Raw genomic sequence first — 11,783 nt, 5'->3', positions numbered from 1 at the left:
CTCTTAATAAGGCCACATTAACAATGTATATATAAACCTTCAACAAGGTTGGCTCCTTGTAGATCTCACTTTAGAAGAGTGAAATCTTTTGGATTGTTGGTCCTAGGTGGTTTTTCCCTTTAGAGGGTTTCCATGGTAATAATCATGGTGTCAAATGGCTAATTGTTGTTATGTTTCAAGTTATTTTTCATGATATTTACTTTTTACTGCAACTCAATAATAACTAGGTAAAAAAAAATTATATTTTGATATTCGATAATAACTGGAATAGTGAATGAATAATTTGAAGTAAATTGGTTGTAAGAGTTAATTGTGAAGTGAAATGAGATAATCAAGTAGATGTTTATGATGATTATGAAGTTTGATTTAGTACTAAAGTGTTTGAAGGGACTATAGGATAATTAGACATAATTGATTCACCTCCCTACCCCAGTTATCTAACAACCCTTGCTTTGGTGTTTCTACTCTATAGATTAATGTTAGACATGATTAAATTGGCGATCGATAACTCAGTAAAGAAGATTAAAAATTGATGATGTAGAACACAAGGATGCAAAATGAATTCCTCTATAAAGGTAGAGAGATTGAAAATGTGCGATAAGACCAAGTATGAGAGCTTGATCTATCTAATAATGGATAAACCTACAAAAAAGTGGATCCATGGAACCAAAAATGGTGCAAATTGGTGGCATGAAGTTATAAACATGAGAGCCAAGGTGTTGTGAGAATGCAACCAAGTGAGTGTCTAAGATTGTAAGATTGTCTAAAAGTTTATTAGCAAACCATGTAAGGGTTGGAAATGGTTTATGATGGACTTAAATGGACTCTGTATAGAAAAACCATAATTTTGGGGCATTACAAATGTAGGTTTGTTACACATGTAGTAATAGTCAATCATATATGTAGTCTCTTTTTAGTCTTTTAAAAAAAAATTTGTTGGAGATTGATTAATTTGTGCAGCACAATTGAGACATTTCATAAATACTAGTGAATATTTAAGCACAAATAATGATATATTTTGAGTGAATTATATTTGATACATGACAATAATAGATAGGGGAGAGGAACCAGTAGTCATGAGGGCTAACTTTGTCAAAATGTAGCTGCTACATGGGATGTCCTAAGACCTTCGTTGTTGTTTTTTTGAAATGTAAAATGGACATGAAACTACCTAAAACTAAGGTTTGAAGATGTGACTCATCATGCAACTCGTTACAATAGTGCACCTAGTGAAATGTGTCTAAAAAATGACTTTTTGAACATTCGACCAAAGCTTAATCTAAAAATCTTTACTAATTGAATTTAAAATTATCATTTGTTGTTAATAGAATATTGTATAACTATATGAAATGTAACATATATGCAACTTAAATGAACCAAATAATTATTAATAATCATAAATATTTGTTATATATAACTTTTATACATAACACAAGAAGACAAATACTTCAACACAAAAAAATTATTTGTTGTTATAAAAATAACACATTATTACGTAAAATACAACATATATCCAACACAAAGGGACCATTAGTTGAACACTAATTTTTTTTGACAATCTCACACATTTCATAAGAAAATACAAGGCATTTATTCGTATTCACCTTTTATAATTGTGATGATACATATTATTGATATGGTTTACTTTATGCATATACATTGCTACCCCAATAGTTGTACACATAGGAATAGTATGTTTACACTAAGATATCAATGTTTATTTAAGTGAGCATATTATGTTTTGGGTGACACACATATATTAGATAGCTATGATATTTTGTTTGAGACAAAACGTTATTTATTTCACTCATTAATGAATTTATTTATTTATTTTTTCTATAACATTTATAAATTTTTATGTGTTCAAGTATTGGTATATTTTTTATCAACATTTGAATTTTTTAATATTTACAAATAGATCAATTAATTACAATATATAGTAAAGATATGTTGGAAGATTGGACTCTATGTTCACGATAGGGTGATCGACTATTGGACCCCGCTCAACTATTGGATCCTCTCCCCTAAAAGAGAATGTTTTGTAATGACACACTTTGATCACTTTGTACTCCATGATACTCTAGAAAAATCCCTGAATATCCACAAGCCTAAACCTTAAGTACTACACTTACCTACATTAATGCACAATAAAAATTAACAAAGTCCAACTTACTATTTAAAAATTCTAAACACATAAAGATAGCCTTGACGACTTCTGGATCTTTCCCGTATCCACTACTTGCATTCATTAGATTTTGTTCTACCTCTCTCTAGTCCTCTGTCAGCCTTTTATTAAGCCTATACATGTGACTTAGAAAAGCTGTCAAATCTGCGACTGAAGATCCTTTTTGTTTGACAGCATTTGCAGCCGTCTTCTTCAATTTCTCTGCACGCGTTCTCATCTCTTTTTCTCTCTCTCCTTCCAGAACCATTCTCAAACCCTCCCTAACCCTTTCCTCCACTGGATTTCCCTCTGTGTGTTCGCACAACTGGATTCCTACACCCAATTCTGCAAAAAGCTTAGAATTGAAGTGTTGATCTCCAAACATGAGCCATGCGAGAATCTGAACACTAAGACAAATGCTTTCAAGCGAAGAGTTCCATCCACAGTAGCTTATGAAGGCACCCACTGAAACATGGGAAAGAATTACCAATTGTGGTGCCCAACCGCGTATGATTAATCCTCTCTCTTTTGTCCATTCTAGAAAACCCTCTGGCGAATACGTGCTAGTATGATCAGTCTTCGAATCTGAGGATGCCGGTTCCATTTTTGGTCGCAGTTTAATACCCCAAACAAATGGCTGCTCGCTGGCTTCAAGACCTCTGGCCAAGGCATGTGTTTATTCTTCCGATAAAACGTTGTGGCTTTCAAACGAAATGTACACAACGAAGCGAGGACTTTTCGAATGCAACCAGCAAAGGAGCTCCTCTTCATCAATGTCCACCATTTTCCCTCTGCTGTACTTAACGTTCCCTGCTCCGCCATTCAAATTTTGTTGATGCACAGGGCCTACGGCCCAAACTGATTTCGTCGTCAAATTTTTCAAGTGCTCGACATAGGAATCCTCGATCCCGTGGAACGTATTGAACAGTGTTCCTGATCCTTTGCCAATCTCCTGGAAACGCTGGTAATAGAAGAGCTGAATGGGGTTTGAAAGGTTTGGATTGAGGAATAATGGGAATACCTCGTGTTCAGACAATCTGAGAGGACGAGACAAATTGCAGCTCACCAAAAGATCGTCCTCCTCGTCTTTCTCCAACGCGTTTTGCTGTATCGAACACGAAAGCGAATGCATCAGTGTCATTGAGAAGGTGCCACAGATATTGAACAGAAAATTAGCAATGTTAAATTTTTGGGCCGTGTCGACAGCCCACCTAATGAATAAATCATAGATAATACACACTGGAGGTGCTGCTGCCACTTCTTGCAGGTTGATTTGATCTTCCATCCAAGTGTTGAAAGGGTATTGAAGTTTTTCCATCATCTCGAAGATGAGGCTAATCGATTCCATAGGAAGAAGATCGTACCTTTCTCGTCCAAGTAATCCTTCCACGGCGGGCGTAGGAAGAGCAACCAAGCGAATGTCGAGATCAGCTTGAGGAAGATGTTCGTGGAGGAGGGAAAACTTAGCTGGTGTTGTGACATAACAGATGACAAGGCCGTTGGAAGTGAGGAGCTTAGTGAGGTCGAAAAAGGGAATGAGGTGACCAAGTGCTGGAAACGGCAGCACCACAACATGAGGCTTCTTCAAACTGCTCATCCTCGCTGACCAAAACAAGCTGCATAAATGAAAAAACTCTGCAAGAGGGGATCTATTGTATACAATCATCTGATACTGAAAAGGGATGGTCTGAAAAATAATTCAGTGGTGTAGGTTTAGCTACGTGCGGCTAGATGATAAAGGGACGCGCCATAAGCCCTAGACAAAATGCACCTATCCAACACGAAAGTAACTCTAGACAAAATGCACACTCTCCAACATGAAAGTAAAGTAAAGTAATATATAGTATATATTATTTGGTATCATATGCATTCAACTTCGAAAATAGAATAAGAATCAAATTTTTCTTTAAAATTTTAGTTGCAAGAATTTGTTGGAACTATTGAATGACTGCATATATAAATTTCAAATGTTATCTTTTGTAAAATATTTTTAAATTTTAGTTGCAAGAAGTTGTGAGACTTATTGAATGTTAGTTGTAAGAATTTGTCACACTTATTTTGATGAATAGTCTTTTTTAATTAATAAAATTTACTAAGATTACAATTCACAAAAAAGGGCCAGGGGATATATTATCACCTCGCAAATGAGTTCAATCGGTCGAAGCCAGAGTAAACAACATGGCCGCAGCCAGCAACTATAAACTATTCATAAAAAAAATATATTTAAAACAACCTCATGCTGCCAAGGCAGTACCAGCAGAGGGAGGAGGATCATCTTTATCAGGAAATCCCCACGCATCAGTGGGATTGTGAAGCGGACTAGGAATAGTCCAGCCGTCAGCAGCATCTGCAAGATCTGGGGTAGTTGCAGTCTCTGCATCCTTCTTGTCTGGCCACAGAGGAGAAATAGCCAGGGCCAGCTGGGGAAACTTGCCAGAGTGCGCCCGTCCAGACAGAGGAGCCAGAGACCGGCTAGAAGCCCGCCCAAGGGGGGGAGCTGAGGACCAGCTAGAACCACCACGTGGTGGGGAAGCGAAGCGACGCCTCCAACCACCATGACCACCGCTGGGAGAGCGGTGGCGGGGACCCTGGGAGCGCGGCGTGTGTGAATGGTGACCAGAGGATCGGCGTCTGGAATGGTGACCACGAGACGAGGAGCCATCAGTCGAGGCATCCAGAGGCACTCTAGCAATGGTACAAGGAGCATTGCCCCAGTGGTTTAACAATTCCTGTAAGTGGGCAACCTCCAGGGCAACTTTATTAGCTTGCACCTGTATCTGCATAATGACATTGTTACAAATGCATGCCTTAGTGTACATTGCAATGTTAACATCCAAAAAACTGTGAGTGAATAAAACTGCATTCCTATCTTTCCATAGAGAAAACAAAATTTCCATCCTGAAGGTATGCCAAATCTGAGAAAACTTCCAAGGAAATTTAGGGGAATCACCTAGCAGGATCATGTGCCATGAAAAAGATTCAGGCCTGAAAGGCTTGAAAAAATCATGGATCCAGTGCCAATTATTCTGAGCACGCTTGCAAAACCAAAAAATATGCAAAAAGGACTCAGGTTGGCCACAGAAGGGGCATCTGGGATCAGGAACCCCAATGTGCTTGAATGATAGAACATATTTAAATTTCAAAATATCCCCCTCTCTAAATATTAGTTGCAACTTTTTATTATACTTATTTTAAATTTTAAATTTCAAAATATTATACTCTCAAAATTTAAATTTTAAATATTAGTTGCAACTTTTAATTATACTTATTTAAAAATTTAAAATTTAAAATTTAAAATATTAGCCTCTCAAAATTTAAATTTTAAATATTAGTTGCAACTTTTAATTATACTTATTTAAAATTTTATATTATAGTTCTATGCTATTTTCACATTTTAATTCTTCTTTTTCTGAAATCATTATATAATATTTTTTGTTTTATTTTTAAGCCATTATGTTTATAGATTTGGTTAATTTTTAAAATAACATTCTTTTAATATATCTTTGATATTTTTAAAATTATTTTAAAACAATTAAGCTTTGTTACCTATGATAAAAAAGCTTGATTTATATTAAATATTATTATATTATTACTTCGTATTATTTCTTTATATAATAAAATTTACATATAATAAAAAATATAAACAAGTGAAAGCAAAAATATTTACATTTATAGGTATGCTGTATAAGATAAATTAGAAAATATCATTAAAATAATTTATTTTTTTAAAAATAAAATAAAATTGTAAATGTTTTATTTGTTGGAAAGGAGAGTAATTGATATGATTATATTTAATTATCAAATAAGTAGTAGAACTTCAAGATAAAAAATTAGAAGTCATGTATCTCAAAAGTCAAAGAGATATTTAATAAAAGGGGGCAACTAGCGTAATATTACTATGACATTTCAACATGGAATCTCCTTATAGAGAGGCAGTGGAGATTCAAAAATCTAGTTGAAACAATAAAAATTAACTATTAACAAGAATATACAAATGTTTCAATTAAGGTCCTAAGTAATGGAAAAAATGAAGATCCACTATCAATCTTTGATGCATTAGAGTTTGAATGAATAATTTTGAGATTCAAGTCCTCTAATCATATGTCAAGTTATAGAAAACTATTTTTAATGATTGATGAAAGTTATAAAAGTGAATTAAAATTATTAATATTTCCCTTCATATATAAAATTATTTTATAAAAGTGAGTAAAATTATTGTATGGAGTTGTAAAAGACATACAACACATCTATCCCACCACTGTGAATAAATATGTGTGGTGGACATGCTTCTATTACCTCAAGATAAATGTTGTCATATCAAACCATTCATTGACATAACATCAAAAGTTTAAAAATTGTTCATAATATCTACCATGAACCAAGCTTGACCATATCTCATTCAACTCTCAATTTCATATTTACAATACACTTCTCTTGGGGTGGACAATATTATCAAAACCTTAGAGAAAGATAAAATGAGGAACATACCTTTTTCTCAACCTACACAATCTTAGTTATTGGTTGGTAATGTGCAACTTTTCTACTCATTTGGTTTTATGTCACATCAAATCTTGGATATTAGCTATCCTTATTTAATAAAGAAAATTATATATTACATATTTAATTAGTTTACCATTTTTTTCTATTAATTAATTAATTTTTATTATTTATTTAATTGATTCAAATTATCCTTTTGTTTTATTGTCTAATTCAAAACACATGTGATAAAAAATGATGTTTTAGAAAGCATAGCATTCTTCAAAATAATAGATGTCAGAAAGGTTGTGTGTGTGTGTGTGTGTGTGTGTGTGTGTGTGTGTGAGAGAGAGAGAGAGAGAGAGAGAGAGTATGGGGGATATATAGGTAGAAAGGGAGGGAGAGAACTAAAGAGGATGTTAGAGTAATAAAGTTTTTTTCTCATTAATTAAATCATATTGATTTAATTATTAACTCACTTATTATCTCTAGTTTTCTTAAGCTAAACTTTGGGCATATGATAATTAATTATTTTATATTATTATTATGCAACTTAGGTTAGTTATCTATTAGGGTTTTGATCTCCTTTATAAGGACGATCTCTCTTTGTAATTAAACATTCATTAACTTTCGATAATAGAAATCTCTCTTTTTGCTCATCAAGGATGTCTCATCTATGGATTTGGGAATTCTAGCCTCCATACTTTTGATTCTCTCTTTTTATTACATGTGTTTGCATGCAGGTCATGCTTGGGAGTTGTGGGATTGATCTTTCATCAACTTCAACATTGTATAAAAGCTCTAGATCTTCATGCTTATGTTCTGTTTGTGAGAGATTTGACATCGATTTTCAGATTTGTGGCTTTTAGAGAATTTTGTATTGAATATGGAGTTTTCTATTTCTTGGAGCACTTTGAGCCCAAATGGACATCATCGTTGAGCTTGAAATGCTTGAAAACCCTCATTTTCATATAAAATACATCTAGATTGGATATTGTTGAAATATAAAGATTTTTTTTTTTTTTTGCACCCAAGTCGTATTGACCTAGGCATGCAAAATGAGGCAATGATTTCATTTTTTGGGGAACGCTGCCAAACTTGTAATTTGTATTTGACTCTTATTTGAAGACATGGGCTTGATTTGGGCCTTTATTGCCTCTGACTTCGATTTCTATACAGGGTTTATTGCCTCTTGACTTTGGGCCATTGGTATCGGTCTTCGTGTTTTTATTTTGAAAAAAATGCATGGTGTTCTTTATGCTTGTCATACTTGATGTTGTCATAGGACCCTATTTGGATATTGTCTTTTGAGATGTGATTTGATGTTTTATGGGCGACTTTGGGAAGAGTACTTTTTCCATGGACCAAAGGCTATTTTTTGCCTTTTTATGAGATTTATTGGTGGCTTTAACCAATGAATGATGGTTTATGGTGCCAACATATTGCCCCAGTTTGCATCCAAATTTGGTGATATACACTACCACCTCAGCTGATGAAATCTTGACAATGTTGGACTTTCTTTTCTGGCCCTTACCCTCTCGGCCCATGCACTTTTTTGATTTGGCTCCACCATCAACTCTAATGTTTATGTTCACTTTAGAGTGTTTTGGTTTTCAGCACACAAATAAAGGTCTTATTGCTTATCTAATGTAGTTCTCTTTTGTGTTATATCAGCTCTCAAATCCCGTTTTTGGGACTATACTACATTCTATCTTGGTGGTTCCCTATCTCCAATTTTTGTATGCTTTTTTGGATTCTTTCCATGTCCAGATCATGGCTTGAATCAGCTCCAAGTTAGATCGGTAATGGATGTGTGAATGTTCAGTTGTGTGAGTTGGGCATGGGCTGCTTAGGCTATGCTAACTAAGAGTTGCCAATTTACAAAGAGAGTGTGCTATGATTTGTGATTAACCCACCTTGTACATTCAGTGGATGGGTACATCTACTTTTGGGAGGTATTTCAAGCTAGAGGCCAAAGGGTCTTGTTTTATTAGAATGTTTGTGGCAAGAACTACTACTTTTCTCATTGTGGATTGGGAGTTTATCATTGGTGGAGCAAGAGTCTCTTCATCCATATTTCTGAGCTCTCCTTGATCATTGATGTTCTCTCACTTAACTGACCATGGGCCCTCCAATTTTGGCCTTCATACATGCTTTTATGACCCATTTATGAGTTTTTTCTCTTCTCTCCATAGTTTCCATTTTTTGAATAGTGGTTATGATTTCAACATGGGTACATTTTTGTGCCCAAAAATATTTTATCTCAACCCCAAGTCAGTGACTACTACATGTACTCCAATAGTTATTGTAGTACCCCTATACAATCACTATTCAAATGACCAATCAACCCCACATAAATGATGGAAGGAGCATTCAATGGTGGGAATTTGCCCAGTGGTTGGATCTATGGCCTCTTTTTCTAGAAGACCTAAATGCACACTATCTGTGGCTGCTGATAGAGTTTTTAGGACTTGTGATCTTTTTTTATTGGATTAGTTTTGAATTTTTCATAGTTTGGCCCTTTGACCAATTTTCCAAGCATCAATGGTCATTTATTTGGTGGTTAGGTGGTTCTGATTGGGCAAATTTTTTGTGTGACTAGGTGCCCATCCCTTCTTCAAACACATGTCTTTTTGCCAATTGTGTTTTGGAGACCCATCGACCCCCTTCCATTTTGATAGCAGTGTCATCCTCCAAGTCTATGACACACCCTTCTTTCAAGTGTTATGGTTTGAAGGTGGATTGTTTGGCTTCTTTTTCCATGCATTGACTTTGGGTTAAGAGTTGTTGTGAGGCACCCTTATCCTTGAAGATTGCATCATCAGTACCATAGATCTATGTCTCACCTGGCTCATTCCATGTGGCCTACTTCAATGCCACAAGTTTTGTATGGCAACTAATTTAATAGGCCTATGACCATGCCTTTGGATGCGCGTATTTTGAATGGATGTTTCGATATATGTTTAGTGGATTTTCATTGCATGGCTGATTTTTTCCACCAAAAAAATCTTTATTTGGTCTATGTTTATTATCGCCACCAAAATTTATTTTATGGCATTGGCTTATCTCTCTCTTGCAATCTAGATTTATTTTTTGATGAGTCATTATGGTAAAAGAGTTATTTTTCCTATTTTTTGGCTTGACGATGATTTGACCATCAAATTTATTCTTATCATTATTGACATCAGCATTGCATCACCATTCCTATCACCCTTTTGAGCCTTATTTGGACTTACCTTTAGTTTTTTTCTCATATCTTGGGCATATAGAATCCATTTTTTGCAAATGAGATATTGTTGAAAAATTGGTTCTGAGTCTGTCATAGTGGTATGAGTATTTTTCAGTTATGATGTTTTTTTATGGCATTTTCTACTATCAAAGTTACGGGTACATTTTTGCACTCTAGGAGACATATCTTGAGCATCTGATGTCTGATTTGGGAGTTCTTCATATTCTTGGAAAGGTCTTTGAGATCTCTTTCTAGTAATGCTAGGTACTTTTCTAGATTTTACTCGAGGCACATTCTATTCAGTCTTTTACATTTTTGCATTCTAATAGATATCTTGGTTGGTTTAGGTCCTAGGATCAATTTCATTGCTTCAAATGATTTTTCATGGGTTGTACTAGGTTTGTATTAGCCTTATGTCTCCTTTGGTCTCTTTAGACATCACATTGGAAATGTAATGACAAGAAAGTGACTGGGGGGGGGGGTGTGAATCAAGAAACAATAAAACTTTTCTCACTTAGATTATCTAATCTACTACCATGCATGCACATAAAGTAATAAAGAAATCAACACCATAACTCTTTGACACAAAATATGGTAATCCAGAAACCCTCCAAGTAGAAGGTAAAATTGGGATGGAGATAACACCCACAAGCTTCATTACTGCAGTAATAATTTTTTCTTGTTAGGGCTTACAAATGATCACTTTTGGTGATCTACTGTGTTTTAAGTAAGAAGGACTCCTAGGTCCACCTTGCAAAAGGATTTTACAATATTATGAAGTATCTGCTCTATTAAGAGACTTAGCATAAGACTATTAGGTCCACTTGGTTAGAGGCTTTGACTGATGCACCTATCAGAATGAATCAACAAGATGATCTCTAAAATGCAACTTGATTTGTTGAATAAGATCCGTTGAATAATCTGATCACCTGACTGTGATGGATAGGTCTCTACTTTTCTCTTTATACTTCCTTGTAGCTTGATCGCATATTCTGCTCTATATTTTCCTTTTGTCTTCTTCTCTTTTAATGTTCTAGAATTCGAAAAATGAATTTGTATTTCTTATATATCCTTCAAAAAATAACTTTATATCAAGTCGACTTCCACAATATATCTTCATAAAAATCAATATACCTTTAAGTTAGCTCAATTATTGATGCTCGGACAATACAGTGCTTTTGATCTTCTACTATCACTTGGGCAATATAGAGAGCTTTGGTGATAGCAAACCTTGGTTAGCATTGGATGCTTAGATAACATTGTGGTGCTCAAGTGATAAAGATAGCTTGGTTAACTTTGTGAACTCAGTTCACACATGAAGTTTATTTTCTACTAATAATACTGAAAAACTTAGTTTTGTTGGATACAATTGTTTAATTGTGTGTTGTCTTTGATGTTTCACAAATGTCATATCAGTTGGTAGATAGTGCTTATCAAGCTCAGTTGGTTAGCAATGAAAATTTTAGAGTCTACCGAGCATTCTTGGAAATTACTCTGAGAAAATAGTGTCTACCAAGCTCACTCGGGCATCAAAGGATTTTGTGGTAGAAGTCAGTGGTAACCGAGCTCATAAGATTAACAAAGGAAAGTTAGTGTTTACCAAGCTCACTCGATCTCCAAAGGATTTTGTAGGATTCATAGTGTTAACTGAGTTTCAGTTAGTTAACACTAGAAATTAGTTTAGGAATAGTGTTTACCGAGCAAGGTCAGCCAATGAAGGATTTTTGTTCTTTTGGGAAATAAAGTTTAATTATTTCAAGTAATGATTGTAGCCAACTGAGGTAATGATTATTGTTAATTGTAAGTTGTAAATGAGTTGACTTGACAATTTGTAAGGTATATATGAAAGGTCAAGTTGAGAATTCTAAAGTGTAATAAGCAAGCATGCAAGTGTGTTGTTTATTTGAAGAGGAA

General features: G+C 34.6%; 1 pseudogene; it reads right to left on the bottom strand.

Annotated features, from left to right (window-relative positions):
• Nucleotides 1-2,025: 2,025 nt before the first annotated feature.
• Nucleotides 2,026-3,761, bottom strand: LOC149579724 (scopoletin glucosyltransferase-like; annotated as a pseudogene).
• Nucleotides 3,762-11,783: the final 8,022 nt, after the last annotated feature.

This window comes from Cupressus sempervirens, chromosome 1 (assembly GCF_028749045.1).
Source record: "Cupressus sempervirens isolate cs-2001-9-10 chromosome 1, ASM2874904v1, whole genome shotgun sequence".
Lineage (NCBI taxonomy): Eukaryota > Viridiplantae > Streptophyta > Pinopsida > Cupressales > Cupressaceae > Cupressus > Cupressus sempervirens.
This window is presented reverse-complemented; position numbering and strand designations above follow the sequence as displayed.